The sequence below is a fragment of the Sturnus vulgaris genome, chromosome 2, assembly GCF_052056855.1.
Source record: "Sturnus vulgaris isolate bStuVul1 chromosome 2, bStuVul1.hap1, whole genome shotgun sequence".
Lineage (NCBI taxonomy): Eukaryota > Metazoa > Chordata > Aves > Passeriformes > Sturnidae > Sturnus > Sturnus vulgaris.
In genome coordinates, this window is record NC_142244.1 from 83,632,616 (window position 1) to 83,660,496 (window position 27,881).

Here is a 27,881-nt window from a genome sequence, read left to right on the forward strand (position 1 = left end):
TATAGAATAGATTGTTATGTGGTATTACAAATCTGTCATTAAATACATGCTTTAAGGGGCACAGTGATAATGGATAATTTAAAGATTTTATTTTAAGGTAGAGAAAATAGTTCAGTTGGAATTCAAACATCAGCCTCTTACACAAACAAGTATCTAAATTTAAACACTGGTTAAACAGCTCTGTTCCTGAAAGATCCAAAATCATTGGTGGATTTAAGGAGGCACCACAGGGTGTGTAGCACATTCCCCTATTAACACTAAAACTCCAATGTTGACTCTGGGCAGCCAAATCCCCCCAGCTTGATTTTTCAGGGGTGCACAGAATTAATGATAATTCTGTTCCTTCCTGACTACAAACATCTAACTCAAAATCATAAAAATTAAGGCAGCACATTAAGCTCAAAAACTTAATAAATCACAAGTTCTGAAAATCAACCGACAAGCCCAGTAAAATTATTTCTGATTCCCTTTATTTGCTGCCTGAGTTCAGATTACTGTCTTCTTTTGAAAAGCAATAGTCCAGAAATAGAGTGAAGAAAGGTGGGCACCTTGAGGAGCCAAGATATGGCTGATGATTTTATTTTATGCATGAAATGGCCATGAAATGAGATGGGTCTTTGGAGAAGCCAACACATAACTGGTATGCTGGCAAATACACTTTTTATTCCCTATTTTTTTATGGATAGAAATTCTCTGGACTGTATATTAATATGGAGAGTTCCTAATACTTCCCAGCAAATTGCTTATCTCGGTATTTTTAAAAAGGATTCAGTGGGAAAGGGCTATTGCATAAAGGAGAGAGTAGGCTAAATTATGATGAGGGTTTATGAGCAGCCACTGACATAACAAAATTTATGTACTAGCAGCTGCTATAGGTGAGAATTTATATTCCAGAAACAGTAGTTCTACATTATGGGCTTGCTCAAGAGCTTTCCAATGGTAGTTTCTTGGTTATAGAATTTTTCTTGTGATATATAGCTCCAAAAAATCCTCTTTCTCCTATTATTTACTTTGTGAATTTACAGTTGCTTCAGATCTTTTCAGGATACGCTCCTCAAATGAAGTTAACCTAAGAATGAGTGTTTTTGAGAGTTATCCATCAGTTGCTACTGTTTCATCCTCAGCTCATGCTAAATTCTGCATGAATTGACCTCCCTACAAGAAGGTAAAGAAAGTAAGAAACACCATGACGTAACTTTAGAATAATACTACACAGAAAACTCAAAAATGAGCTATGTTCGAAACTGTTCAGGGAAGCCATTTTCTATGCCCATTTTAAAACACAGTGTTAAGCCAAGTACAGCAGTGGTGTCTTTCTCTGCATACTTCAGCAATCTGAATTTCATGTTCTAACTGGGGAATCCTGGGGTTGAGCCAATGAGGAAACCTGGTGTGAGTGAGTGAGTGAGTGAGTGAGTGAGTGAGTGAGTGAGTGAGTGAGTGAGTGAGTGAGGGGTGTGCAGCTGGGAAGGGGCCTTGGTCCCAGCTCAGGACTCAGGCTGAGTGTGACTGACAGAGGGGCTCCTGCATGGGCAATTTTCCTGAACACAGGCCATGGCTCACTGAATTTACATTGGTGCTTCCTACCCTGTAAGTCTTTTCTGGCCTATTTTAAGATGTCTTCCAAGTAGTAGTCATGCTCCTTTAGATGTAGGACCCAAACCATGGGTTGTTTTTTTTGACAATTGAAGGAGTGTAGTTCAATATAATGTGGCTGCAGAACCTTAGTCATTGCATAGGTGGGGTTTGGAATTCTTAACATTAGGTTTATCCTCTGAAATTGCTTCTATTTGGAGCTTTCTTGTGCTTAGAAGAGCTAATCCCACTGCTTCAAAGGCTGTAGAGAGGAATACATGCTTTGTATATAATTATTCTCTTCAGCAAGTTGCCTGGTGAAAGTTATCATGTTGAGTCCTCAAGGCACTGCATAGCAGTTTTATTAATATCTGGGTGAGTACCTCCAAAAGCAGAATAAAATGTCTCTTCCTAGTGTTCTGTTTCAAGTCCCTCTGGTGAGTGAAGAGCTAATTTCAATCACCTGTAATTTTTCATTTTCCCACTGCATGTCAAATATATCTCTTATTAATGTTTTTGGTTTTTCTTTTTTTTTACTTTTGGCCTGGGCAGAGATGTTGATACTGAGTAGATCAGCAGCACGTGACAGAATCCCTGTTGCAAGGAGGAAGAAAAAGTGAATTATGTAGTTAGCTGTACTGGTCTGTAGGTTTCCATTAAACAGATGTCTCTGGCTTGCTATCATTCACTGTAATTGCAGTGTCTGGAAAGTTGCCTTTCCCTTGAGACTAATCTATTTTAAGTTCAATGGATCAGGGGAAGCTTTTGAAAGATTTGTAAAATTCTTTACACTTGACTTCTTAAGTCCCAGGAAAGACAATACTATGTACCATGCATACTTCTTAGTGAAGAGTTTATTAGAATACTAGTTTGAATCAAATTCTTGTGTGAATTTCCACAGGCAATGAATCACCACACACACACAATTATATCTATAGCCATTGTTTTCAGAGGTGGTATTTAGAAAAAATAGTTAATTTTAGTTACAGTTGTAATTATATTCTTTCTATTTTTCTATATTACCCATATTTTCCTACCAGCTACAGCAGAACTATCAGGGCAGCCAAAGATTGCTGCAGAGTTTCGAACATGCTCTGAAGGAAGGAATGTTATACTTTAGGGAATTTTCAGCATTTTGTCCAAACCCATATGGTATAAGTAGGCTAAAGGAAGGCTCTTCTTTAGGCTCATTTCTTCACAGAAATACCTTACAGACTATTAGAAGCTCAAAACTAATTTTGAAAAGAAAAAAAAGTCAGAAGAAAATACCCATTGTACCCTGAAATCTTGAGTGGGCAAAATGACATCTTTCTTGCCTAGAAATTCAAACTATGGTAAACCCATTAAACGTGGTAACCATACAACAACTGGAAAGGTAATCTTCTAAAATCTCATTTCTGTGGCTGCTGTAATGTGTGTGACTACTGTTATCTCTTTCAGGTCTCAAAATCAACATAAGATACATACAGTACCTCAGTGGCATAATTACACCTTACTTACTCCTCTGAATACCAGATAGCTTAAGACAAGAGCCCTACATTTTCTTCATGGCCAATGCCAGTAGAAGGAAAGCAGTGGTAAAAAATCAGTGGTTTAAATTTCTTTAATCAGAAGTCAAGAGTGAGCAACATTGCAGTTTTCACTGTACAACAAAAAATGACAAATTATAGGTACAATTCTTGGCCCATAGCATTGACTACATTAATTCCTGAGAAAAGGAAAGAAATCAAGTAACAATTATTATACATGTTGCTTAATTATGGCTGGAAGGTGCATATCTGCCCTGTAAAAAGAACTGTGTAAAAAAATGAAGCTTATTTGCTTTCAGTCTTTATAATGGAGACATTTCAGACTCCATCTCGCTTTTCTTTTTGGAGTTGCCTAGGAAGACCATATAATAAGAAGCCTAAGGGCTATTAAGAAAGCCATGTGTTAAACAGGTGGCTAAATAGGCAGTGAAGTACATCACATACATTCCAGGTGATAAGCCTTGAAATGCACCCAGTCTTCTTCTAAAAAGCTGTGTTCAGGAATCAGAAGCACTGGGACTTATTCCGTATCTGAGGTCCTTTCTCTAGTACCTTAGGTTAAGCACTGCACTTACACCTCTTTTTGAAAGAAGAAAAATATTACACTGACAGACTGATATTAAATCTGAACCTCTGAACCCTAATTTAACAAAAAAACTACACCTTTCTTTCTCTCAGAAAGCACCACTGTACATCTTTTTGAAAGGACACTGAGTTTTTCCCCCTGAGGGGATGCAAACTACAACCTTCTACCAGTGATCTCACAAAAAAATCTATTTTCAACTACTTTACACTCAAGCTAGAAAAAGCTTCATGAGCATGCCCAGTCATGTCTGAGCATGCTAGTTCCAGTCTGCTCTGTGGTGCCTTAGGCTGCTCCAGAGGCTGGACTTGCAAAAGGTGAGTCAGGTACTGAGATCACTGCATAGACATCTTCTGTGGCCAGTGTCCTTCCTCTGTGCAGACTTTCCCAGCTTTTCACATTATGACAGACTATGGTAGGAATGAGAAGGGTGCCCACCACATCAGCCCTGGGCAGTGGAAGCAGTCACAGATGAACACCAAACCCATCACACGATTTATTGTCAGGGATTACCACCATCAAACCCATAGTGAGACCACAGTTGAATTTTTAGGTTTTCACAGAAGGAGAGCAAGGCCCCTTCCTTCTCCTGTTTGGTAGATGCACATTGAACACATTCACTCAATCTGTCCTGCACTCCCACCAGCAGTGCCTCACACAGCACTTGTGCTGATAATGCTTATAAACGCATTTTTCTGTTCTGTTAGCATTAAACTTCTTTGGAGATCATTCTTTCCTCCTTTTCTCTTAGGAGTGGATCCTCTGTTAACAAGTTTCTCCATATCTGGCTGTGTGAATGAGAGACTTTGAGAACTTTGCTGTTTCAAGAGACCAGGATGATTGACTGCAACAGCAGCACAGTAATGGAGGGACTCACTAGGGGGATGTTGGAGCAGACAGCTGTTATATTATTTTGAACAGGCAGTTTTCCTTATAAATATTTACTGTATTGAAAAACAGACAGCTATTGTAGCAATGATCTGGAAAAAATTTTGAAAAATGACTGGGATTTTCCCTGCAAGATCAACATCAAAAGGTGTAACTAAATATACTTATGGTCCAATATTGCATAAAATTTGGGCTCAACCTGTATTTAAGAAAAAACTTCATTGAAGCACTGTATTTTTTATATTAGGAGGTCAATGCAACTTTTGTTTGAACAAATATTTCAGTACTCCTACCTATTGTTCACTAATTTTACTCAACCTGAGAACTATGCCTGACAAAATTGGCCAAATCCCGCTTTGAAATAAAGGTGACTTCACAGCCCTCATGGAAGCTGGCTTGGTTTACATCAGTGGAATATTTGATCCAGAAGCAGAGATCAGTAAATATATTAAAAAATAATTTAATTCTTTTTCTGAAAAGTTGCAGCTGCTACTTTTATCATCAATCCTGAACATCTTAAATAGAACAAACCATTTCTAATGTCCACATCAAAGATTATTTGAAAAAAAATCACACTATTCAATTTCAAGAACTAAATATTTGAGAGAGCCATGACGGAGTTGCTGTTGCTGCTGTTTTAAAATTGGCTCCTTCGTTATGTAAAATGCTGTACCTATGAGATAATTGACTTTTCCTGTAATTAAACCAGCAATTAAAAAATGTTATCACCACTTAAATAACTGCTAGGGAAACAATTGGACGAAAAGACGAGCTGAAAGCCAACGCATGGTCTCTTCTCAGAGTGTGAATAAAAACAAGGTTTCATAGTCTGTCAGTCTCAGTACCAGCAAGCTTGTCTTTGAAAACGCTTCCATTTTTCAAGCTGTTAGAAGGATTGCTATAGATCCTGGGGGCATATGCCTGAAAGAAAGATCATAATTCAGCAATAGGAGGTCTGCTTATCTCGCTCAACAGTGAGCTGGCAGAGGACGAGCCCCACGCTTTGTTTACAGGGGGAATAAACAGAATACCTTCCAGTGCCTGCGTGGGCTGGGAGCCCCCTCGGTACAGAGGAGAAGGAAGGATGGAGGAGCCAGGCACGGACAGTGAGGGACAAACTGCACCTAAGTATGTAGGTGTGTAATTAGTGGGACTCTTCACACCTGCAAAAAAAGAAAAAGAATCTGCCTCATCCTTACAGTATCCCTTGATCTCTTTGTTAAACTGTATTTGTAGGTTTCTATTGAAATGTCATTCAGGAAAAACCATTCAGCTTCCCTTGAAACACAAAAAGGGAGGACAATATAAGTGACCTGTGTGGTGAAAGGACAGCTGTGACTCAATTTTATATTATTTCTAATTAAATTCAGATAATTACAAAAGAGATGAGAAAATGGGAAGAGGAGGAGAAAGAGGGAGAGAGGAGAAATTAGAGCCTATTTATAACACACTTTTCATAGAGCTAAATTCTGCTATGCCTACTTATTTTGAAGTGAATTGGTCTACTTGTAAAATATTCTTCTACAGAAACCACAAAGGTGCAGGAGAGGTTAAAGTGATTATAACGGCACTATGATGATTTAGCTAGTAAGAACTGGTCATTTCACCCTTTTAGTAGAAATGTATTTAAAATCTAATTACAATGGTGTCTTTTAATTTGGAGTTACAGGTGACGTTCATCAGATAGAAAGATCAGTAATTACCCCAGCTGACTGCTACAAAACCAAGAGAACCAAACCAAAAAAAGTGTTCGCTGAAAAAGAAATAAAGAATTTAGACACAATAGCACTAATGTATTAAATAGTGATACACTTTCCCTTTGGCTTCTGATTTTCTCTATACGTTTTTAAATAGTTTCCTGTTTGGAGATTATGAGAAAATTGATTGAAATAAAAAATATTATATTTAAGTGCATCACCTTCTACAAACTGAAGATAAAAACTGTTATTTATATTCTGCTACCTATGGTCCAAAAGATAATCTGACTTGAACATGCATGTAAAGGTCTTTAAGAATTTGACAAAGTAAATATTTCTATTTTCCTTCATATTTTTTTACCCCATCAAAGCTAAATGAATGTAAAGCTGTTTTAACTGCTTTAAATAATCAGCTTGCCTGTCTCAGTTCTTCATGAAAGATAATGAGGTGTATTTGATCAGAAGGTTCATTAAAAATGATTGCATAAAAAAAAGGAAAGTCATTCCAAACAGTGTAGCTAATTGGAAAAGATGAGTTGACGTATGACTGAAGTTTGGATCCAAGTTCAGAGCTAAAGAAAATGTGTAACAATTTGTTTTCCCATGTGCAATAGTTTGTGTGATGTTATGACATTAACAAGTCCCTCAGTTATAACAACTTTGATTTTACGGTGTGATGCTGGAATAATTTAGATTTTTCAAAATTACATTTGATTTTCTAAGTATGAATTACCAAGAAAGTAATTGACTGTTTAGAAGTCAATGTTTCTAATAACCAAACAAATGTTGAATCACTTCATTTTTCGGCATCAGTCATATTCTTCATATGATTTCTGAATTGAGCATATCACATCACTAATACCCCTTTTGAATTGAATTAGAGGAAAAATGGTAGCTGGAGAAAGTAATTATTTTTCATGTTTCATCTGCATAACTAATGTCAACAGAGGACTATGCTTTCTTTAACTCATGATAGGCAAATATTGTTTGAATAGCCCTCCAGACCTCACAGAAGCCACACTTCTGATTAAAATTCACAGAATTTACTATCAAATACAATCCTTACCTTTTCAGAGGAAAGGAAGACTTGTCTTTTCAGCCATAGTAAGAAGGTTTTGCTGTAATAGGAACACTCACAGGTTAACATTTAAGATACCCAAAATAATCAGGTAAGGTAAATGAGAGGGGAAAAAGGAGAACATGGAGTCAAAAGGGGATCTCCTCTGAAACCTGCAGCTGGATTTCAGCCTATGGAGACTAGATTACAGAAGGAACATAGGCTGAATAAAATCTACTTCCTCAGCAAATTACATAACACTTTTGAGTACAGCTGTTCAGTGGGGCTGTGAGCTCCCCTCCAAAATCTATCCATCCTAAACACCTTGCTGGAACAGAATGAATGGTATATCTCACTCCACGACTCCACAGAAGTTTTAGATAACAAAACCAGACTCCTCATTTCTGTGCAGCTGATGGGGGAGATGAACCCTGAGTGCTCTGAGCTCTTTCGGGGGAGTTTTGCAGCAAGTTACCAACATTGAGTTGGCTGCTCAGGATCTGTGGAAAATAAGTGAACGGGTTAGTTTTTAACAACTGGATTGGGTGATGTTTGAGGAAAACAGGCAAAGCTTCAACTTGATCAAACAAATGTGTGAAAGTACTGCTTCTCTCGTGATAGCAATGTATTTGACTACTGGGAAAGTGTGCTTTTTTAAAAATTGCATCTGTGGTAGCATCAGCTGCTTTCTCTGCTAAATGTGCCTACCTTCAGGTTCTGCTGGGCTGTTCGAGGCTAAGTTTAAAAGTTTGTAGGATAATTAACTACTTTAGAAAGAAATGTTATTAACTGCTACATGTTTAAGACAGGGGAGTGTATCCTTTATCAAAGACTCTAATCAAGAAAAAAAAAAAAGAAAAATACTGCGAAGTCAAAGTTTGTTCTGCCTTTTGTAAGAAGCTGTTGTATCTTACGTAGTTATAACTGATACTTTGAAGAAAGTAAGAAATTAGGCCACATGCTATTTTTCAAGTTAAATTCCACAGGAAATAAAGTCAATTCTAACGGCTTTTAGCACCCTGAACTTGACTGTTCATTGCCTTGCTCTTGAGTGATGGCACTATTTTGCATGCAGTTTGTACAAGGCAATGACAATACAAGACACAAGAGTGAAGAGTTCAGTTATTGCATCCTAAAGCTTCAAATCTGAAGAAGTCCCTCTATACTCAATTCTTTCTCCCAGAATATTCAGAGAGGGCATAAATATTATTAAATAGGCATTAGACAGAATAATTTACAGATAAAAATGGTACTGCTGATTCTTCTTTGATGAAATAAAAAATATTGATGGAATGTATCAGTTGGTGTCAGTTGCAGAGGATACCTTTACAACAGGAATTGTTAAGAACTTTATTGGGATTCACGGAATCATTAAATATCCCCGGACTCCATTTTGTAAAGAACTGCTTCGTATTACACTTGCCCAAAAATAGTTTCTGCAGAGAAATATCTAGACAGTGCACCATTGTAGGCTACAGATCCTCTGAAGAGGCATGGTGCACTGAATATTAACACCATTTCACACATTCCCAAGATGTATGCAATTACCTCAGGGAGAGGAGCTGGGAATGTGAGGTCTCAAGGGCTTAGATAATGACATAAAATAAATTGCAACGATTATCCATGTATTTTTCCAAGAGACATATTATTTAAAACCTGTCTCAGCTTTCGAGAATAAAAGACAGAGGAATGTCCACTTTATGAAATTGCTATTAATGTGTGACCTAGAGTTGAAGACAAGGTTAATTATGGGTTTTTAACAGAAGTATCATTCTGGTTTAATATCACTACCCAGGCCTTAAATATTGAAGTAAGTCACATTTTTCAGGGACAATTGCCTTTGAATGAAGAATGGCGGGGCTCTGATCTTTGCTGACCCTACTGACTCCCATTGTGTAATCCATAGCAACAGCGTTGCTACAGCAACCCAGGAACATGTCATAAACTAGGATAAGACCGTGAAATCCGATGTCATACTTCTATGAGATGCAAAATTGCAAATAACTTCCTAAATCAGATTTATTAAAGGATTGATATATTGCATAGGAATCATATTGAGTCAATCCTAAATGAGCAGAGTACAATGGAATGAATGGAAAGAACAATAGAAGGCAAGCTGCTCTTACAGGACGCTTTAGTGTTCTGGTGAAATGTTTGGTGCTTAAGACAATTATCCACAATTATGTGCATCTTTACTAATGTTTTTGTTCTCTTTTTTCCTTTCATCTGTATCTAGTAGGCAATCAGGTACACTTGATCTAATCCCATACAGTTATTTCTCAATGAAATGAAGAAGATAAAACTGTAGCCAGTGCTGTATGAATGAGATGGAATTATTCAGGATATTGTATACAGAGTTTCATTTTGCCTTGTCTACAAGCTGATTTGTCCTTGGCATAGTGTACACCCATCCAGCCAGCATGTAATTTACATGAATGTTCACATATACAACAGACAAGCTGGAAACACTAAATTATACTTTCTGACAAAGAAGAAGTATTTTTGACCACAGTATGTTTCAGAACAAAAGCATAATAGTATATTATTACTTTATACCATAGATATCTTTTTAAAAGCTGTAAAATATAACACCACTGAATCTGAATTATCAGCAGTTTTAAAAAGACTTTTATCAAGAGCACAACAAAACAAAATCTGAGAACAAAAGTCCTATTCACTAGGAAAAAGTTCTTGCTTCTCAACCCTCAGAGCATTTGTTAATTAATATAACTTTGCAGTAAGCTTAAGTACATCTCACTGAATGGACGGATTGTGCTATACATATTATAATAGGCTCAGTAGCTACACAGCGCTACGCAGGAATTTTTTTTTTGAAGACTCAGAAGTTCTTACACTAATCAATTTCAAACAGTTTTTTCCTGTGTTTTACAATAGTCAAAGCTGGATATTTCAGAAGAATCTATAAACTCCTTACACTGTATACAGCCCTAGATTTCTGTATGATAAAGCTAAATGTCTGCCAAAGTACAGATGGTGATCTACCTATTTCCCCAAGCACAAGGTTTGATGGCTCCTGTAATTTGATTCTCTTTTGTTAGTACAGCTAGTCAATGAGGAGTGCCTTTCCCTGAAAGTTCTGCCTGTATATTAATTGCCTGCGATGCTCTACTGCACATAATATGCTGCAGACATTTGGCTCTATAGGGGATTGTGAAAGTATGTTGGTCAAATATATTAACCTTGCTAACATCTGCATCTTTAAAGATGACTTATTGATAGAAAAAGTTCAAAGAGACGATCATACAAATCACAAATTCAAACAGTGGTCCTGTTATCAGATAAAACGGTATGAGCTGATAGATGCTCTTTAAACACTCATATAGAAGAACACTGAAACAAAAAAGTTATTTTTCAATTTCTTTTGTGGGTGTTTTCTTCTTCTCTTAAGGCTCTTAAGTTACCCACAAAAAAAAAAAAAAAAAACAAAAAAAAAAAAAAAAAAAAAACCAAAAAAAACAAAAAAACAAAACAAAAAAAAAAAAAAAACAAAAAAAACCAAACTAAAATTGCTCACTTTTTCACTAAACACATGAAAATTGATCATGCACTTATAGAAGCAGTTTTGCTTTTTATAGACTAACATTCATATTTATGACTTCTGAAAACAAAATAATATATTACTTTGGGTTTCAACTAAAAGCTAAAAAACACAGTACTTTATTTAAAAATAAATCCATACTTCTCTACCAGCTCTATCTTTCCTGTAGTTATCTGCCATGGATGCTTTATTGTAAACACAGATTATCTTTGTAAACTATTTGAAACAGGTCAGAAAGATAATTTGATTTTATGGCTGAAATTCTAATGCTGACCTAAGATTTAAAGTGCTTGTGAAATCCGGCTGCAGACTCTGATGCATACAATTGAATATATATATGTGTGTACATATACATATAATATTTTTATATATGCATTTATGTCTCTCTTTTTTCAAACAAAGGTAAAATTAAAATATTCATAACTTTGCTTTCTCTAGTTATACAGTTATGTCCACTAGTTGATAAGGTAAGAAAATCTTCTGGGAGATCTTTTTACAGAAAACAAACAAAAAAAAACCCCAAAACCAAAACAAAACAAAAGCAAACTAACAAACAAAAACCACCCAAAAACACACCAAAAAAATCCCCAAAAAACAAAGCAAAAACACCAAAAAACAAAAACGACAAAAATATTTCCATGCCGATTAGCTGTAATTGCAACAAGACTTTTTTCAGTGAGGTCAGTTTCAGAGTTAAAGTAGAAAAAACTCCCTTAGCAATCTTTCTTTCACTTTGATGCTACATTTCTATAGGGTATAGACCTATTTTAGTCAGGTAAAAAAAAAATGCATTAAACTGAAATTATGTTGGAAAATCAGGGTTTCTAGATAGAGGAAGGAGTGTTTAACAGTTTTTGAGCATCCCCTTCTGCTGCAGGAAGGACAGTGAGTGAATCCTGCATCTCATTTGCAAAGGACCTACTGAAGAAAGTGTTGATGTTCCCAACAGCTGATAAGGACTGTTCTGGCCTCTGGGGCAGGTTGATCAGAAGTGTGATCACTAATTTCAGGTGGCTACCAACCCCTGACCACAGGATTGCCACTCTCCGTGGTACACCCGCTGTAGAGAGGCCCCTGACCACCCAAAGTGGAGGGACCTATTGGCTTGTGTGTCAGGACCTTCACTGTTCATGTCTTGGTTTTATTCGAAGAGAAGAAAACCTCTAACTAAAATATAGGTACAAACACTTGCCTAGATCTTTTTTAGTATGGACTTCCAGTTCAAAAAAGCATTTAACTTTCCTGTTCCCTAAACTGAAATGATCTGAGGCAGTCAGGAACAATCTTAATTTCCCTACATGGCATGTAAGATTGGGATTTCCGTTTTAAAAGCTCATGCCATCTACCCTTTATTTCAATTGTCTCCCCATACTTCAGGTTTTCATTCCAGTCAGATGGGAATTACTCATCCATTTTGCTTCCTTATATCCCTGGATGCATGCACACATACAGGCACACGTGCACTTGTGCAGGAGGTCACACAGACTCTCATACTGGAGATTCAGAGGCAGCAGGAACACCTAAATTATGTAGTGCAATCCACTTCTGCTCCTCCCCAATGCAGGTCAGAGTCTGATCTATTGCTTCTTGCTACTGATTCATATACTCTGCAATCAGTAATTCATAAGCTTTATTTTCTTTACCTTAAATAAAATTAATCACTAAATGTCCCATGAGGGTTTAACTATTTTCAGGGACTATAGTTGACATTATAGATGATTTTTTGTCTATACAAAAAATTTATATTTTCACAGAGGTCCCCTTCTGTATTATAAGTTCTACTCTGTGTGAAAAGCAAGCAAAACTAATTGTTATGTCTATTCCCCTTGTGTTTCCTGCTCCACTGGCATCAGGAGGAACTTTGCCATTAAGCTCAGATCATTAAGCTGGATCCAGACCTAAACAGGCTCATGCAAGGCAGTAACATCATTTCCTCTTGTTTTGAATGGCACTTCTTCTTTCTATTAATGTCCATCCAACACATCAAAGACTGGTTGAGTCAAGGCAGGTTATAGCTTTAATGAACATAATCCTCACCCTCAAAGTTTAAGGTTGAAGCTATGACCTACTTTAGCTAAAAAACAAAATGGGCTGCACAGGTGTCAGAATTACACTGCAATCAAGCAATAATCTTTGTTTTGCAAGACTGAAATAACAACAAAAGCAATTTATGTGTAAAATGACAAGTTGACTCTTCCCAGCTTTGTGTTAAAACGAGATTTCTGTGGGTATGTTTTAATGTATATTTAATCATGGACTTTTAATTCTTCAGATATGTGAGGTAGAGGGAGAATATTTATAGTATTTGATTGTTTTATCTACTTTCCAGGTTCAATCATTTTATCAGCTGAAGAGCTGGAAAAATGTTCTTAACACTAAATCACTTCATGTTTATCATTAGTTTAATTCTTTTTAACCAGTCTCCATGACACTGGTCTAATTCGGATAATGTTGATTAGAGGAGGAAACATTTACACTGAGTTATCTAAAATGCTATTCATTCAAAGAAATGACATTGTCAAATGTGTAAAGCACTTGTCGATAAAGTGGCATAACAAAAATACTTCATATTGCATACTTCTCTGGCACAAAGAGATGCTAATCTTGTTTTACATCCTCTATATTTTCATAGATTTATATATAGCTTAGCTTTTTATGTAAGCATTGGTTCTGGGAAGAACAAATCATAAATAAATCAGATTTCTATTAAACTGTAAAATATTTAGAGCTGACATTCTTGTATTAATCTTTGAGGGAGGGTTTATAAGAATGTTGGTGCTGGTGCACCAATAATAAGCAATTATCACCTCTAGTTTCCTTGGATTTTCCCTATTTTGTGACATATTGTTATCAAATAGGCCTGCAGAATCAGAGTAAGTCTTTATCTTGCAGACTACGTAGGTAACTTTGATTTTTTGAAAGCAATTTTTGTGGCAATTAAATTTTGATGGTCTGTCAGACATGTGCAGCCAGTAACATAATTGGCTCTAATTTAAAAAATAATAATTTTTGCTATACAAGTAGCCAAAGAAAACAACGAAAGGGGACAAAGGGTCAAAATCTGAGCCAACTGCCTTTCCTCAGGAAAAGCCTGTACTTGAAACAAGGGGAAATCATATATGAGAATCATTTTCTCACTCTATATATAAATAAAGAGAATTTTTACTGTGAAAATATTAGCCATGAGGTTGTTTCTGACAGATGTCCCTACATCTTGGTTTAATCATAGTCCAGTGTAATGTTTTTGAACTCTAACTCATTTCAATATATATTTACTCAGAGACAGGGAAGAACGACAGCAACATGCAATATTCAGAGTTTCTATTATAATTTTAGAGTATAGAATATGCAGATAACCATCATTCAAATCATTACTCAATAGTGCTGGGCAAGTTGCAATCACAAGATTTAATATGTGCACAAATGTTTCACATTAAAATCTGATGGACTGTATGGCACCTCCCTTTAAAAAGAAAAAGAGATGAAAATAATAATAAAAACTATGTGGAAGGAGAGGTAAATTCCTATGCTTTTATTTTCTCTTGCTTGCTCCTTTATATTCATAAGAACTCTGCCCCTCTTCAAGGGGTTTTCATGACGATGCGGGGCAGAAGAGGACAGTAATGCCCCCACTCGAGGTAACTGGATTTCTGTTCTCCCAGGTTTCTGTGTTCTGCATTTATGTGATCTCACTTTAGGTATAGCACGCTGAAACAGGAATAAGGAAGCACTTCTCTTCACAGTATACACCACACAGTGTGCCCTTTACTCAACTCTATGCTGGTTTCAGGTGGAAAAAATAATATCTTTTATTTATTCTATGCTGTTCTTTCAATGGCAGGATACACATGCAAAACCTCAAATACATGAGCAATACACATGAAAACCTCTCAAAACAGTTTGGGTATATCTTCCCCATAGCTTTTTAAAATTAATTTTGTTTATTTTAAATTACTGCTAAAATACAACCATAAATGAGATTTTTAAGGAGAAAAATGGTGTTGTGAGGGGGGAAAAAAACAAAGGAAAAAAATGTATAAACGTATCTGTTTGTTCCAGAAAGACCTCATAGAGATGACCGACTTTGCCTAATATTGGCAATCAGCTCGATTTTTTACAAGAAAAGTAAGAAGCAAATCTGGTTTGCAGTCAGCTCCATATGCTGTTTATGAAAATCCTGTTTCACTCACCAGAAATGCATTGTTTAATAGCTGTGAACCAGCATTTAAAGAAACATCATTGATTAATATGGTAGAGACTGATACACCAATCATTTACTTTTAGCATTCACTGATCATTGTTTCAAATAGTCAATAGAGGTCTGGAAGAGACAAAATGAAGAGGTCCTGAAGGTCTAGATTTATTTCTCCAGGGGTTTCTTGGACACCCCATTAGGCTTTCTGAGGTGAAAGGAAATAAAAAAGCTTCCCACCCCCTGAAACACTACAGAAAAAAATCTCACAACCAGCAGTTGAAAATGGAGGTACTATTAAGGTTTGACCACCCGAGGGATTTTTGCACACATCCAAGACAGAAATGTTTTTGTCATCCTTACAACGAAGGAAGCCACTGTTAATCAGGGGTAATGTAATTCCAAACATGCCCTTTAGAACATTCATAGTACCACTCTGTTTAACAGTGTTGTATGACTTTGATTGCTCTGACTTCATGTAACCATCCTGGCTTTAAAGGGCTTGATTTTTAGAGGATGGAATTGAGGCATGTGAAACCACTAATTCAGAAATCTCATTTTTCCAGCATATATAGAAATACCTTTAAAATGAGAAGCTCTGCCATCAGTTATCTGAAACTGCTTCCTAATTATCTCACTATTCCTAGGATATGGCTGCTCAGAAGTGAGTTCCCTGAAGCACAGAGCTATCTCCACTATCTTAACATAGTTAGCTCAGACATCATTACCACTGCAGTGGAAGTAGTCCGAGTTAATTTCTTTTCCTCAACAGAGCAAATTGCTCTAACTTTGGAGGAGATAGTCACAGAATAAGAAATTGCCAGTTCTCGTAGACATGGTGTACAACCTCTTTTTGAAGTCAGCTTTTAGTGTGGACACAGTAAATCATCATGAACATTTGTGTAATCTACTGGGGATTTTTCAAGTGGTGTCAGTTTTTCAGGTATGCAATAAAACTTTTTTTTTCCCTGTGAAGGAATGAAACAGTGAACCAAAACTGAACATTTAAAAATGTTATCATTCGTGGTACTGAAATATCAAGTAGTAAAACTAAAGAGACAACCAGATGCACTTAGGGAAAAATCAATGCATATGAAATATTTCTTTGATGACACACGCCTAGTTTCAGACTCCAAAGAGGTGACAGCAGAGGGAGACCAGCTGCAGGGATGGAAAAGATGAGTGAAACAGAGATAAGGCACAAGAGAAACAGGATAATAACAAAGATTATGATGGAGGAATTGTGAAGACAGATATTAAGAGAGGAAGGAAGCATGGCAAGAACAGTGAATGCAGTAACAGGGTCTAATATATCAACTATTGGATATCATAGATAGTGAATCAGAAGTTTTAATACAACATGTGAACGTAAGTAAGAAAAGAACAGACAAAAGAATGTAATGCAGGCTAAAATATTTTTCACTAGAGGAAAACTGAAATTATAGAAGGGAACATTGAGAAAAAGAGCAACCTTTCAAAGAAACAATATTGAAGCAAAAACATTGTGATTTTTTTTTCCCTTTAATTAAGGTTCTTCTCCATTCTTTTGCCTCAGTCAGCTGTAGTTGCTGCTCATTTCTGAATTTTATTTATATTGTATCCGGGGGTATTATTATTATTATTACAAAGTTGTGTTTAGTTAATAGCTATCTTTATTTCATAGGCACATTGCTGCTGGGCAGCATTTCATGAAGAAATGCCTCTGTTAGCAGGCATCCTCAGTGGCAGATTTACCCCTCAGGTATTACCCTCCTGTTGGTGGGTAGAGTGGCACAACCTCAGCTAAGGACAAGTCCAGGTAAGCCAGGTAGACACTCCACTGTGTGACAAACAATGCCAATCAACATACCAGGACATGTGGCACACCTTTGTGGAAGTTTTGTTTCACCACAAGTGCAAGGAGAGGTACTCAGAGGAAAAAGTAAAAGACACATTATGGAAGAGGGCCTGCTCCACAAAGCCACAGCCAGGTAGTGACAATTCTAGGGCAAGTCTTTTTCACGTGAAGCCTGATGAGAAGATATACTTAATTTGTATTTGCAAAATACAAATTTGCTCAAAACATGAGATGTGAAAGCACTGACTTTTTTTTTAATAGACCCTCTTAGTGAACTGCCGAAAATAAAACACTATATGGTATTTGAAATGTGCTAGGCCTTGCATTGCAGGTCCACAAGAAAACCTCTATATCCAGCTTGAGGTCTCCAGCACAGATCTCAACTTTATATTATGTAGAGGGCTGTAATTACATGTATCAGAAACCACAATCCTGTATATAGAATTACATCAATTTTATCATATTGTACATTAATTAATCTTCTTGAATTTTTAACTGAGATATAGAACAGAAAATGTGTAATGAAAATGTTTAGGTTTCCAACAGGAAAGTTGTTTTTTCGTTGAGAGTAGCAAAAAAATCTTCGAACTTATGTAAGTTTGTCCTTTTTTCTTTTCTCTCTAGAGGGAAAAAAAAGTATTTTCTTGATCTTCCTTAAACCAAATCTAGTATCAGCTATTAATCTACAGAAATGAGTCAAGCACTGAAATTAGTTCATTCTTTTTCTTATCATTATTATAATCACTTTCTTTGTAGCTGCTTCTCCCATTTAATTCAGCTGTGGATAATACCAAGCACGCAGGTGTCAGTTAATTTTCTGAATTTTTTAAATATTTTCATTGAATTTCTCATACTGAAGCTATGGGATAATTTGGTTCCCCACACCATTCTGAAACTCTGTAACAGCCATTGTTTGCCTTCCATACAAATGAGGCTCAAGCATCACATTACCATGGCTTCACTCACTGCAAACTGCATTTATAGTCAAGGAGACTGAAAATTTAAATGGTTTGAAACTACCAGAAAAGCTGCAAGTTTTCCAGCTGAAAATAACTCTATCTTAATAGTTAAAACTCACACCTGTTCAGAGGACCATACCAAGTCCTTAAAAAATAATTTATGCCCTCATAATATTGCTATAAATTTAAGCAATAACTTATCGTGTGATCCTTTTCAATCGGCTACAGACCCAGGAATGAATTTCACCTGTGGTGAGTGTTGTGTGAAGGGGAAAAAATGTATGAGAAAGATTCCACAGAACTAACAAGCTGATAAGTTAAACAAGAGGATTGGAAGACAGCCTGCTATGATTGGTCATATTGGATAAACAATGTGAGAAAAGTAATCTGAGATATTTTAAAAGCCATTCTAAATCCTTACCTAGAAACAAAGGAGAGATATACTACACTTTCTTTGTGCTAGCCAAGAAGAAGGGGTGAGGATATCATGCTTCCATTCATGCCTTTGTTGGGGCTCTGATTTTTCAAGCATACTGAACTAAAGCCAGAAGAAAATGTGAGCTCTAGAGATATGAAACAAACCAGTGATAAAGGAAAAGACTGTATAATAGGATAACTATTAAATACTATTTTCCACCAATTAATATCATAACAGATGCAGCTCTAATAGGATTAGAAAACTATAGTTTTACATGGAATCTCTGTGATATAGAGCACAATATCCCCTAGGTCTACAGCTGAATAAAACTAAAAATGTTGAGTTGTATGAGCTAAACATTAATAACTATCAAAACAACAAATATTTAATGCAAACAAAAAAAATCTAGTAGCAGATACCTTAAACCAGCTTCAAAATGTTTCATTGACCTTCTATTTGAGCTGCAAGGTTGCTATTTCACACCTTGTCTGTGCTGCCAGCTTCAGCTTGCACTACATCTGTGCTTCATATCTTTATGCTCCTGACCACACAAACTACACATCCAAGTGCAGCTTGTACATTCATCTTCAAGGTCTTAGATGTAATTGATGCCTGTAACAAATAAGTGGATTTGAAATAAAGGTTAAATGAATTATCATATTTATCTGGGCCTGTGAGCTGTTATCAAGCCTTCCACAGGCTGGTACTGCACTTAAAAATGAGTATTTCAAAGTCAAAGGTTAAGGGTTTTATATAGAGAGAAAAATAATCAAGTAATTGACCAATTCTTTAGCTAAGTCAGGTGATAAAGACAATTTATTCTTAAGTGTCAGGACAGATGTAACATCACTTGCAAAATCCTTTATAAAACTGAGAAACATTGAGCTTTTAAAACTTCATCTTTCAGTGGGGAATGCAATTCAACTTAACAAGGTAATATATATGCTTGTGAATTGCCTTCCTTTTGTTTTACAGTGACATCAAATATTCTGACATAAGACTAGAACCAAGTACAATAGAAAGCAGGCAAGAAGTCTTGGTAGAAAATCAGCAAATTTTGGAACTTACGTTCACATTTGCAAGTACTCAAGTATGGATTTCACTTCAGGAAATACAGCATTCAATTACCATATAACTGTCCAAACATGACTCTTGTATTGCAACTGTATTTCATTCCCCCATTATGCATGATTTCTGAAAAAAAGTTTGAAAGCTGTATTCTAGAAATGGCTTCATACCAAGTTATTCTGTAGTGGCTATTGCTGAATATAATACAGCCCTGTTACTGCTGAAAATGAAATGGATATTATTAATGTATTTGCTGTGTTAGTGACAAGCTTACCCTAAATTTGTGGTTAAACAGAGCAAAACTTAGTGTGTGATAAAAAAAAAACAACAACCTGAGATAATTAGTTATTTAAAGCTTATATGCTACTAGTAGTGATAATAAAACACCTTTATTCACACTCGCAGAGGCTCCATCTTACTGTTTAAATTTAAAGCAATATTTTGAGGGCATAATTGTAGCAATGCTCATTAGATAGAAGCAGAGTGATCCTTCATCCTTTTCTACCTGAGCAAAGTTTGCAAAAATGAACTGTAACTAGAGAAAAAAAAATGTTGCAACCTGTCAAAGTCTAGGTATACAGACCTTCTTGTAGAGTGTGAATGCATAATATGAAGAAAATATAAGAGGCTATTTGGGTTTACTAGTTTTAAATATTCTGCATGCTTTTTATAAATGGCTATTGTTCTGAAAAAGAGCAGCTCTTACATATTAACCACTTTTTTCTCCCCTCAAGTATTAATTTAATAAGTATTAATTAAATACAAGCATCTGAAGATTACAGGAGTGTGGACATGAAAGCACATACTGTGGAACATGCATATGTACGTTACTTTTAGTATACGGTCAGTATACCTGCAAGTGAAAGATAAGGTCTAATTTGAAGGCTCTACTCTAATTTCCATCTAATTTGAGGCTAAACCAACAAATAAATGAAACTTAAGTTAGGGTAAAATTAAGTATACACTTTCTGGACCAAGCTATGATTTCCTCTCCAGAAATCCACAATGTTTCACAGGGACAACAGGAGTTAACAATGTCAGCCACGTGTAATGGGTAAAATTGCCTGAATCAATATTTCTCAGTGTTACTGATTATCTTTATTTCACCATGTGCTATGGGAGCTTATTTGAGTTAATTATGATTTTGCATCAAAAAAAACCCCACAAATTTAATTCTTTCAAGTAAAACTTTCCAGAGTTCTTCTACAGGAATCCCATTATCATTATTATTGGGTTTTTTTGACAGGCCCATTGTGTGAAACAGACTTATCATTTCATTACTCCAGGACATTAAATTGCTCAGTGGAGTGAGCACATTGCTGTCTTGGTGTGTTGAATCATGCAGTGTCTATGCGGGGTTTGCAAAATTCCTTTATCTCCAGTAACCTCTGTGACCCACCCCAATGGCTGCCTGGCACCCTCACTGTGTGGGGTTAGGATACCTCCAGGCTTTCCCTCGGAGGAGCTTTTGTAAACTGTTCCTTTAAAAGCTGACCAAGGCCTTCACAGTTATGAAGTACTCCAGGAACCTCTTCTGCCTAAATTCTTGCACAAGAGCCTAGTGTCAGCGAAGCCTAACTGAGTGCCTAAATGAGCTCTACTACAAAGAGACACAAACTTGAAATTGTGGTGTTTAAACTGACCTGTGAATACCTGAATTGAATCTGACACAGATATGCTCCATGGTAAAACTTCCAGGGTCCACTAGCAGATTACTTAAACCCTGGCAACTCAACAAACATTTTAATATTAATTGTATCAAAATGATGACCCAGTTCAAATCTTCCCATTTTCATCATCTGGGTTGGAAACATTGGCTGATAACGTTGTCAGTAAAATCAGCTGTCCTAGCCAGAAAGCAGATAGCCTTGAGCAATGGTGCCTTCTCTCAATTAGCACTTTGCAAGCAAAGTTGGCCCATGAGTAAATTGGCATGAAAGTTCATTGAGGTAAATCAGATGAGACTTAGCAGTCAAACATGTGAGAAGAGATGGTATTTATCCTGACCAATCAGCAAAAAATAAACTGAAAAAAGTTGCATTTTCTTATTTTTGGCACTTTTTTTTTTTTTTTTTCCCCACAAACCAATAGTACAACAATCTGTCTAATAATTCTGCCTCAGGGAAAAGGTATATGCACAAAGGTGAAGACTTGATTAGCTGAATTTGATTTTTTGACACAAATATTCAAATACAAATCTAAAGAGAAAAAATATATATTCCACTACCTAATTTTTCGCTGTGCATGAAGTTTAAAGTGAGACATAGATGGTTACTTTTTTTCAATTAGTTCTTTCATTTATATCCTTCTGAAATTACATAATATTTTATATTGTGAGCACACATAAACAATGAAGAGACAAAAGGAAGATTGTGGTTCCATGCCTATCCACAGCAGTTTTCCTCTGCCTTAAGAAAATTGAGGGAAGTTGCACAAAAAACCCCCAGCAGCCACAAATCCTCCTGCAAGTCACAATGTAAGCCTACAGCCACAAAGCACTGAAGGGCTTTTGAAACAGGTGATTATTTTGTGACAATGTAAATATGTTTCCTTAAAACAAGGTGGCACTAATATAGACTACTGTGACATTTTTGATTAAAAAAAAAAGTTATGGAAAATACTTTAACATTTTTTGATAGAATAGTAAAAAAATGGTTGATCTGTTCTATACCAGGTGTATATGCTACCAAAAATGAGTAAGAAATCAAACATAGCCAACAGAACAGTATTTTTTTCCACTTTCCCAGCACCATGGAGCTTAGTGGTTAAAATCTTCTGGATATTTCTGATTAGCTGAGACTAGTTTTTAATATCTTTGTACCACACTCTGTGAACAGCCATCCTGATTTCAAGCTGCCCGTACAGGGAATAGGGAACTAAGTGGACACAGTGTGGATTTCTGCAGAGCATTGCTCTCTGCCTACCAGCATTCCCTTCTGCATTTTTCTTGCTGGATCTGTACATTATTGTCCTCACTTGCTAAATCCACCCCAATCTTGCATCCTGTCCTGATCGAGGAATACCTGCCCTCTGCACTAGCAGCTCTTCAAACTCCTGATGAAACTGTTTCTTGCCACTGCACTGCACTTTGAAAACTGATGATGAGATAGGTGTCAAGCAGGAATGGTTTCTTGGATTTTTTCCTTCCCTGAGGCCGGAATGGGTGGAAAAATCAAACTGGTTGTCACGACCTTTCTACCTCCCTATAAATACACATGTCAGGTCTAAAATTAACAGAAAGTTATAATTTATATTTGATGTCTCTACAAAAGAGGATTTTTAGGTTTGGTGATTGTGCTGTTTATTTGTTCAAAAGGCCAGCAAAAGACACTTTGCATAGACTTAGCTACTCAATAGCATTTTAGGGTGGCATTTCCAAGATTCATTTGCACTTAAAATGGCACAGTATTTTTCCTCATTTTGTTAGTCATTATATTCCTCTCATTTACCTTCTGAACTTTTTTTTCTAGAAGCCTCCTCAAAGGCAGCCAAGTATGCAAGTTGCCTTTTATTTCTTAATTCCAAAAGGGAATATGGTAAGTGCCTGCTCTGCTCTTTATTAATGCATAGTTTACAGTGAAGATAATCCACATGATCCAAGGAACAAAAACACCCACTTCATGCAGGTGTGTGGGCATGGCTGAGTTTCACTGTGCTGTCATAAATTTAACACAGGCCTTGAGATTTATTCACACTGGATAAATATGCAACCCTTCAAATGATTTTGCATCCAATATATCACTAATTTATAAACGTAAATAAATAAACAAAAAGCTGGCACTTGCCTCTTGGAAGAATCTTTGAAAAGCCTTGGTACTTTCATTATTTATTTTGCTTAACGAGGGGAAAATAATGCCTAGTATGCAGTTGTTAACACTTCCTATAAACCTCTAAAACAATTTTTTTTGTTCGGTGACAAGAGATCTTCACAGGTTTTTGTACAAAATCTGTAAGCAGCTATCCAAGAACTGCAGGTTTTTTTCCTCCAGCATTCTTCCTCCTTCTGTTTGCTATTCTACTTGGCTCTGCTCTTATGTGTTAGTAAGAGGTGCCATTCTAAACCAAAAAAAGTTTAATCAAAAGCATATAAATTTGCTGATGTGATGATATATCAAATAAAGCGAGTGCTAGAGTTGTATTTAAAGAAAACCCACAACATTCTGTAACACATTGCACTGGGTGGCGTGCATGCTTTGTTATGGCATCTCAAGAAACAAATCCTCCCTAACTTGACACAATGAAAAATTTTAAAATGGGGAAATAATAAACAAAACAAATAAGAGTAATAAAGGCTTGTTTCCTGATTTGACCTTCATGGTACTGTCTCTGCACCTACTCCTGGTTACCTGCTGCTCTGGTTGTTTGCACAGGTGGAGCAGAGTGTGGGCACAGAGAGACAGCTTAGGCCACTGGGTACTTGTGGCTTTTTTTCCACCTGTATCTGTGCCTTACTTAGCGAGACCTCTCATAGCTAGAATATTAATCTTGGGTAAAGGCTGTCCAAATGTGACTTTACGGTTTCTGGACAATTGCTCCAAGTATTTGTGCCACACCATCCCTATCTATTAAGTATGGCTAGAGCTATGTTTCTTTTGTGGAGTCATACCTGGCTTTCCATCATGCAAAGCTGTAGTTATATTTGACTGTACTTACTAAGATGCCAAGACAAGGATTTCTCTCACTTTGTTAGACCTGACTGTGTGTGTACACAGCACATGGGAAGAAGGAGAGACTGGTGATTGTCAGTAGCCAGTATTCCTTATCTCCTGATTCACAAAGCAGCACAGTATTCTTTCTTACCTTCAAATGAAAGTGTTGGAAAGACAACTTCTACCCTTCCATTTTAATGAATTTTAATCTTGCACTTTACTTTGCCACACTTACTTAGGAGGCTTACTCCACAAGTCCTCCCATTGATGTCGTTAAAATGTCAGCATACAGTGATCAGACTACTTTGAAGATCCTCCTGGAAAAAAAAATTGAACAATTTCATCTCTATACATTTTATCATCTCATGCAGATAAAAAAACCCTCTTCAAACAAGTGCCCAATAGAAAAGGTATTGTAAGAATTTACGTGGGCAGATAATTATGTTAATTTGTTGTCATTTTTATGATTGCCTTCTATTATCACTAAAATGTTGCCTATTGAAACAGATAAGTAATTTCCCGTTCACAAAAATGAAATAATCTTCATGTTAATACATTTCTAAAATAAAACTACTCACAATACAAGAAACGCTGCAAGCAATGCATGATTGTGTTTTGGCACACAACAGAAATGAGTATCTGGAGGTCACAAGGAATGCCTGCAAAGCAGCAGGCCTTTGTAAGGTGCAGAGCCATGTGCGGGAGCACATCGGACAACTGGGAAAGGTTTTTTTGCATAAGATACGTGTCTAGCAATGTATAGGTTCATGATGGATTTTTGTAACACTCCTCCATCTTCTAGTGTTTATAATTCTCCATTACCATATCACATTTCTCATGAGAGTGCACTGCTTTTGAGTCTGGGCTTGTGTCTAGCTGATACATCTCAAAGGTAACTATGGTACTATAGGGATGTCATAAGTACATATTTTTTATCCTTTCTTCTCTCTATTCGTATTCCCATTTCTGTTTAAGTGCCACTCTTTAGAAATCCTGGTCTTGAATATTTGCCACCTCCCTGTTTCTTTCTGTTGTTATATGCTGCCTTCAATTTAAGCAACTAAATTAAGTCAGTGGCACCCAGCTTCTCTCTCAGGATTTTCACCTGCTGCTTCTAGGCAGAAAAAAAAAAAAAAAGAGCTGTTCTCCCCAGTCTGCAGCTGTAGGCTAATTATCTCTGGTCTGTCAGCAGAAAATTTAAAGAAATATACACTTTTACTTGTTTCTTTTTTTTTTTTTTTCTTTCAAGTAAACCACAGGCCAAGTGTTCTCCATGTAATTTTTAATTTAACACTACTGGCTTCAGAGTCTGTACATAATAGATGAATTTAGCTGGGTAGGTTGTGATTCACCTAACTCTTCTCCTCAGGCGTCCAATGGAGAATTCATGCACCATTTGGGTCTTGGATTCCACAACAGAAGCCAGACACCTAAAATTTAGGTTTGAGCATTGCAAAGCCCACAAGTCTTTTTGCATCTGGAGTACAGAGATGTTACTCAGCTCTGCCTGAGGCTGCTCGCCCTTCCTCCACCCCTTCAGACTGAGGTTTCCTGCCCCACCTTAGCAAATAAATGAATGAAGGGCATTAAAGTCATAGAATGTCTCTTTCTCTCATTCAGATTATAGATTTAAGATTGTACCTCTGATTTTAGGGGAAATTCAGCCTCATTTCTGAGGATACGGAGTTTTTCCAAAACCAGGATAAGTTTGATAAGAACTCTAGGTGCTCAAGATAAGAAGCTTATTATTCCTCTTCACAGTAGAAGGAAGGAATTAAAAAAAAAACAAAACAATTAGTTTAATATGTCACAGTTTCCTTTAATGACCCACTTAAACATGAAATAAATAAGGTCACCCAAAGTTTACACCTGTGTTATTTGAACAACACTAAAAGAAGCATATTGAGCAATGCTGAATTCTCTGTTGACCTAGCAGTAATTTTATTGATCTTGCCAACAGGAATACACTGCTTTTTAATTACTTTACTCATCCTTAATTTTTCTTTTTTGCATTAGTTTATAAATAGACATTTCTAGATTAAATCAATCATTTATCAAAGATCTGATGGGTCAGCCATGTCCTTGTCAGAGAAACTGGTTAGCATTGCATTTAGTAGCTAAAAATTGTCTCTGCTGATGGAAGAGAAATAGGAATCCATCCAAATCTCACGGAACTAATTCTAAAATAACAAGACAAACCAGCGAGGCTTTCTTCTCCATCTTATAGTGGAGAACTGAAAGCAGTTATAGACACCTAAGAAACTGAAGCCCATGGAAAAGACATATGGCATAGGATCCATCATGTGACTGCCTGGATGCAAGAAACCAAAGACATCTGAAAATGTCATCTGTGAATCCTGACTGTTGGTGGGAACATCCCTCACCCAGAGTTAAGCTTTTTGAAGTGCAAGGCCTCAGCTGTTTCCTTGGCACTTCCTGCTGACATCCTTGTCTTTGATGCCAGCACCAGCTCTGCCTCTTTTAGCATAAAGTACTTGTCTTTAACATAAGGATACATTTTTACCTAGATCTTAAATGATTTTTAACTCCTGTTCCGTTTACCCCACAGTTTGTAGTGTCACTTGACTTAATAAATTTAGATCTGTGACTGTTATAAAGTGCCCCAAATGCTCCAGTGGGATGGTATTTTCTGCAGTTATTGTACCCTTTGCAAAAATTGTCCCTGATGCCTGACCATTTGGTATGAGCCAGCTTTTTCTGGCTCTTAGTGGTAGAAAATGCACAAATAAGTTGATTTCATAGATATGTTTACAACATCGTTCCTTTCAGCCTTTACTCTTTCCAAAAAAAAAGAAAAAAAAAGAAAAAAAGCCACTGGTTTCCAATTTCTTTTCCACTGTTTGGGGTTTTAAGGCCTTTGTAGTTATATGAACATCAGGGGATCCCCCTGATGTTCATATAACTACAAAGGCCTTAAAAAACCACAGTGCTGAAAGAGTTAAGCAGGTTTTCAGCAAAGCAAATATGTGTCCTGACTTGTTGAAGCTTTTAAAATGCCATCTAAAAATCAGCGTAGAGTCAGCACCGGCTCTGCCACTGAACGCAAAAAGCAGTACTTTGCAAAGAGCACTTTCTTGTTCAAGTGCTCTAAAAGTGTATTTTTAAACATCTGGAGCTGTGAAAGCTGTTCGGCTGAGACTGTTTGTTACAGGAGGAGGCAGGGGATGGCAAGCAGCCATGGGATCAACAACATAACACCTGGTTTCTGACCTAAAGTGGCTAAGAAACTGAACATCTCATCATTGGCAGCCACAGCTTCCCTGCAACATGATCTCTTCTCTGATATATTTGTGTAGTGCTCTTTTTAGGCCTCCTGTAGGCTTTCGCTAGGAAAAAAAAAAAAAAAAAAAAAAGCCAGCCCTCTGAATTCTTTCTTTCCTTGTAGAAACTGGCAGAGAGACAAAAAGCTGAGTATGAAAGACAGTAAATGGATCTCAGCAGGAGGAGCCCTGTTCCCCTTATAATGACCAGCCAGCATGTCTGTTGCTCCAGTGCAGAAATTCAAGTTTTGTCTTAAAATCACCAGGCGTCTTCTAGACCTCATGGATTCCCTAATTTTTCCTCCAGTTCCATATTATAGCATTCACACTTCCTGCTACAGGGGTCTAACCGTATCAAATGCAGCTCAGCCTGCCAGAAGGAATCTGTACAAGCACTGTGTATTTGTTTCGGTCCTACGCACTTCCATACATTTTTTGGTATAGACGTGTACGAAGTCAGTGGGAATTATGCCTTCGTAGGGCAGAGCTGAATGCAGCCCCAGACTTACTGTGTCATCCAGCATTTGTAACACAATAGCGTTTGTCAAAGTGCCAGTGTGAAGTGCATGTGGATTTCACACAGCTGTAG

General features: G+C 36.7%; 1 long non-coding RNA gene across 2 annotated transcripts in view; it reads right to left on the bottom strand.

The window, feature by feature from the left end:
• LOC148224874 (uncharacterized) overlaps window positions 1-25,764 on the bottom strand; it is an 86,169-nt gene extending 60,405 nt beyond the window's left edge. For both annotated transcript variants that reach the window (XR_015801596.1, XR_015801597.1), the window contains exons 1-3: window positions 25,653-25,764; window positions 24,163-24,328; window positions 7,339-7,390 (exon numbers count right to left, since the gene is read on the bottom strand). This is a non-coding gene — a long non-coding RNA (uncharacterized LOC148224874). The remainder of the gene's footprint in view (window positions 1-7,338; window positions 7,391-24,162; window positions 24,329-25,652) is intronic.
• Window positions 25,765-27,881: the final 2,117 nt, after the last annotated feature.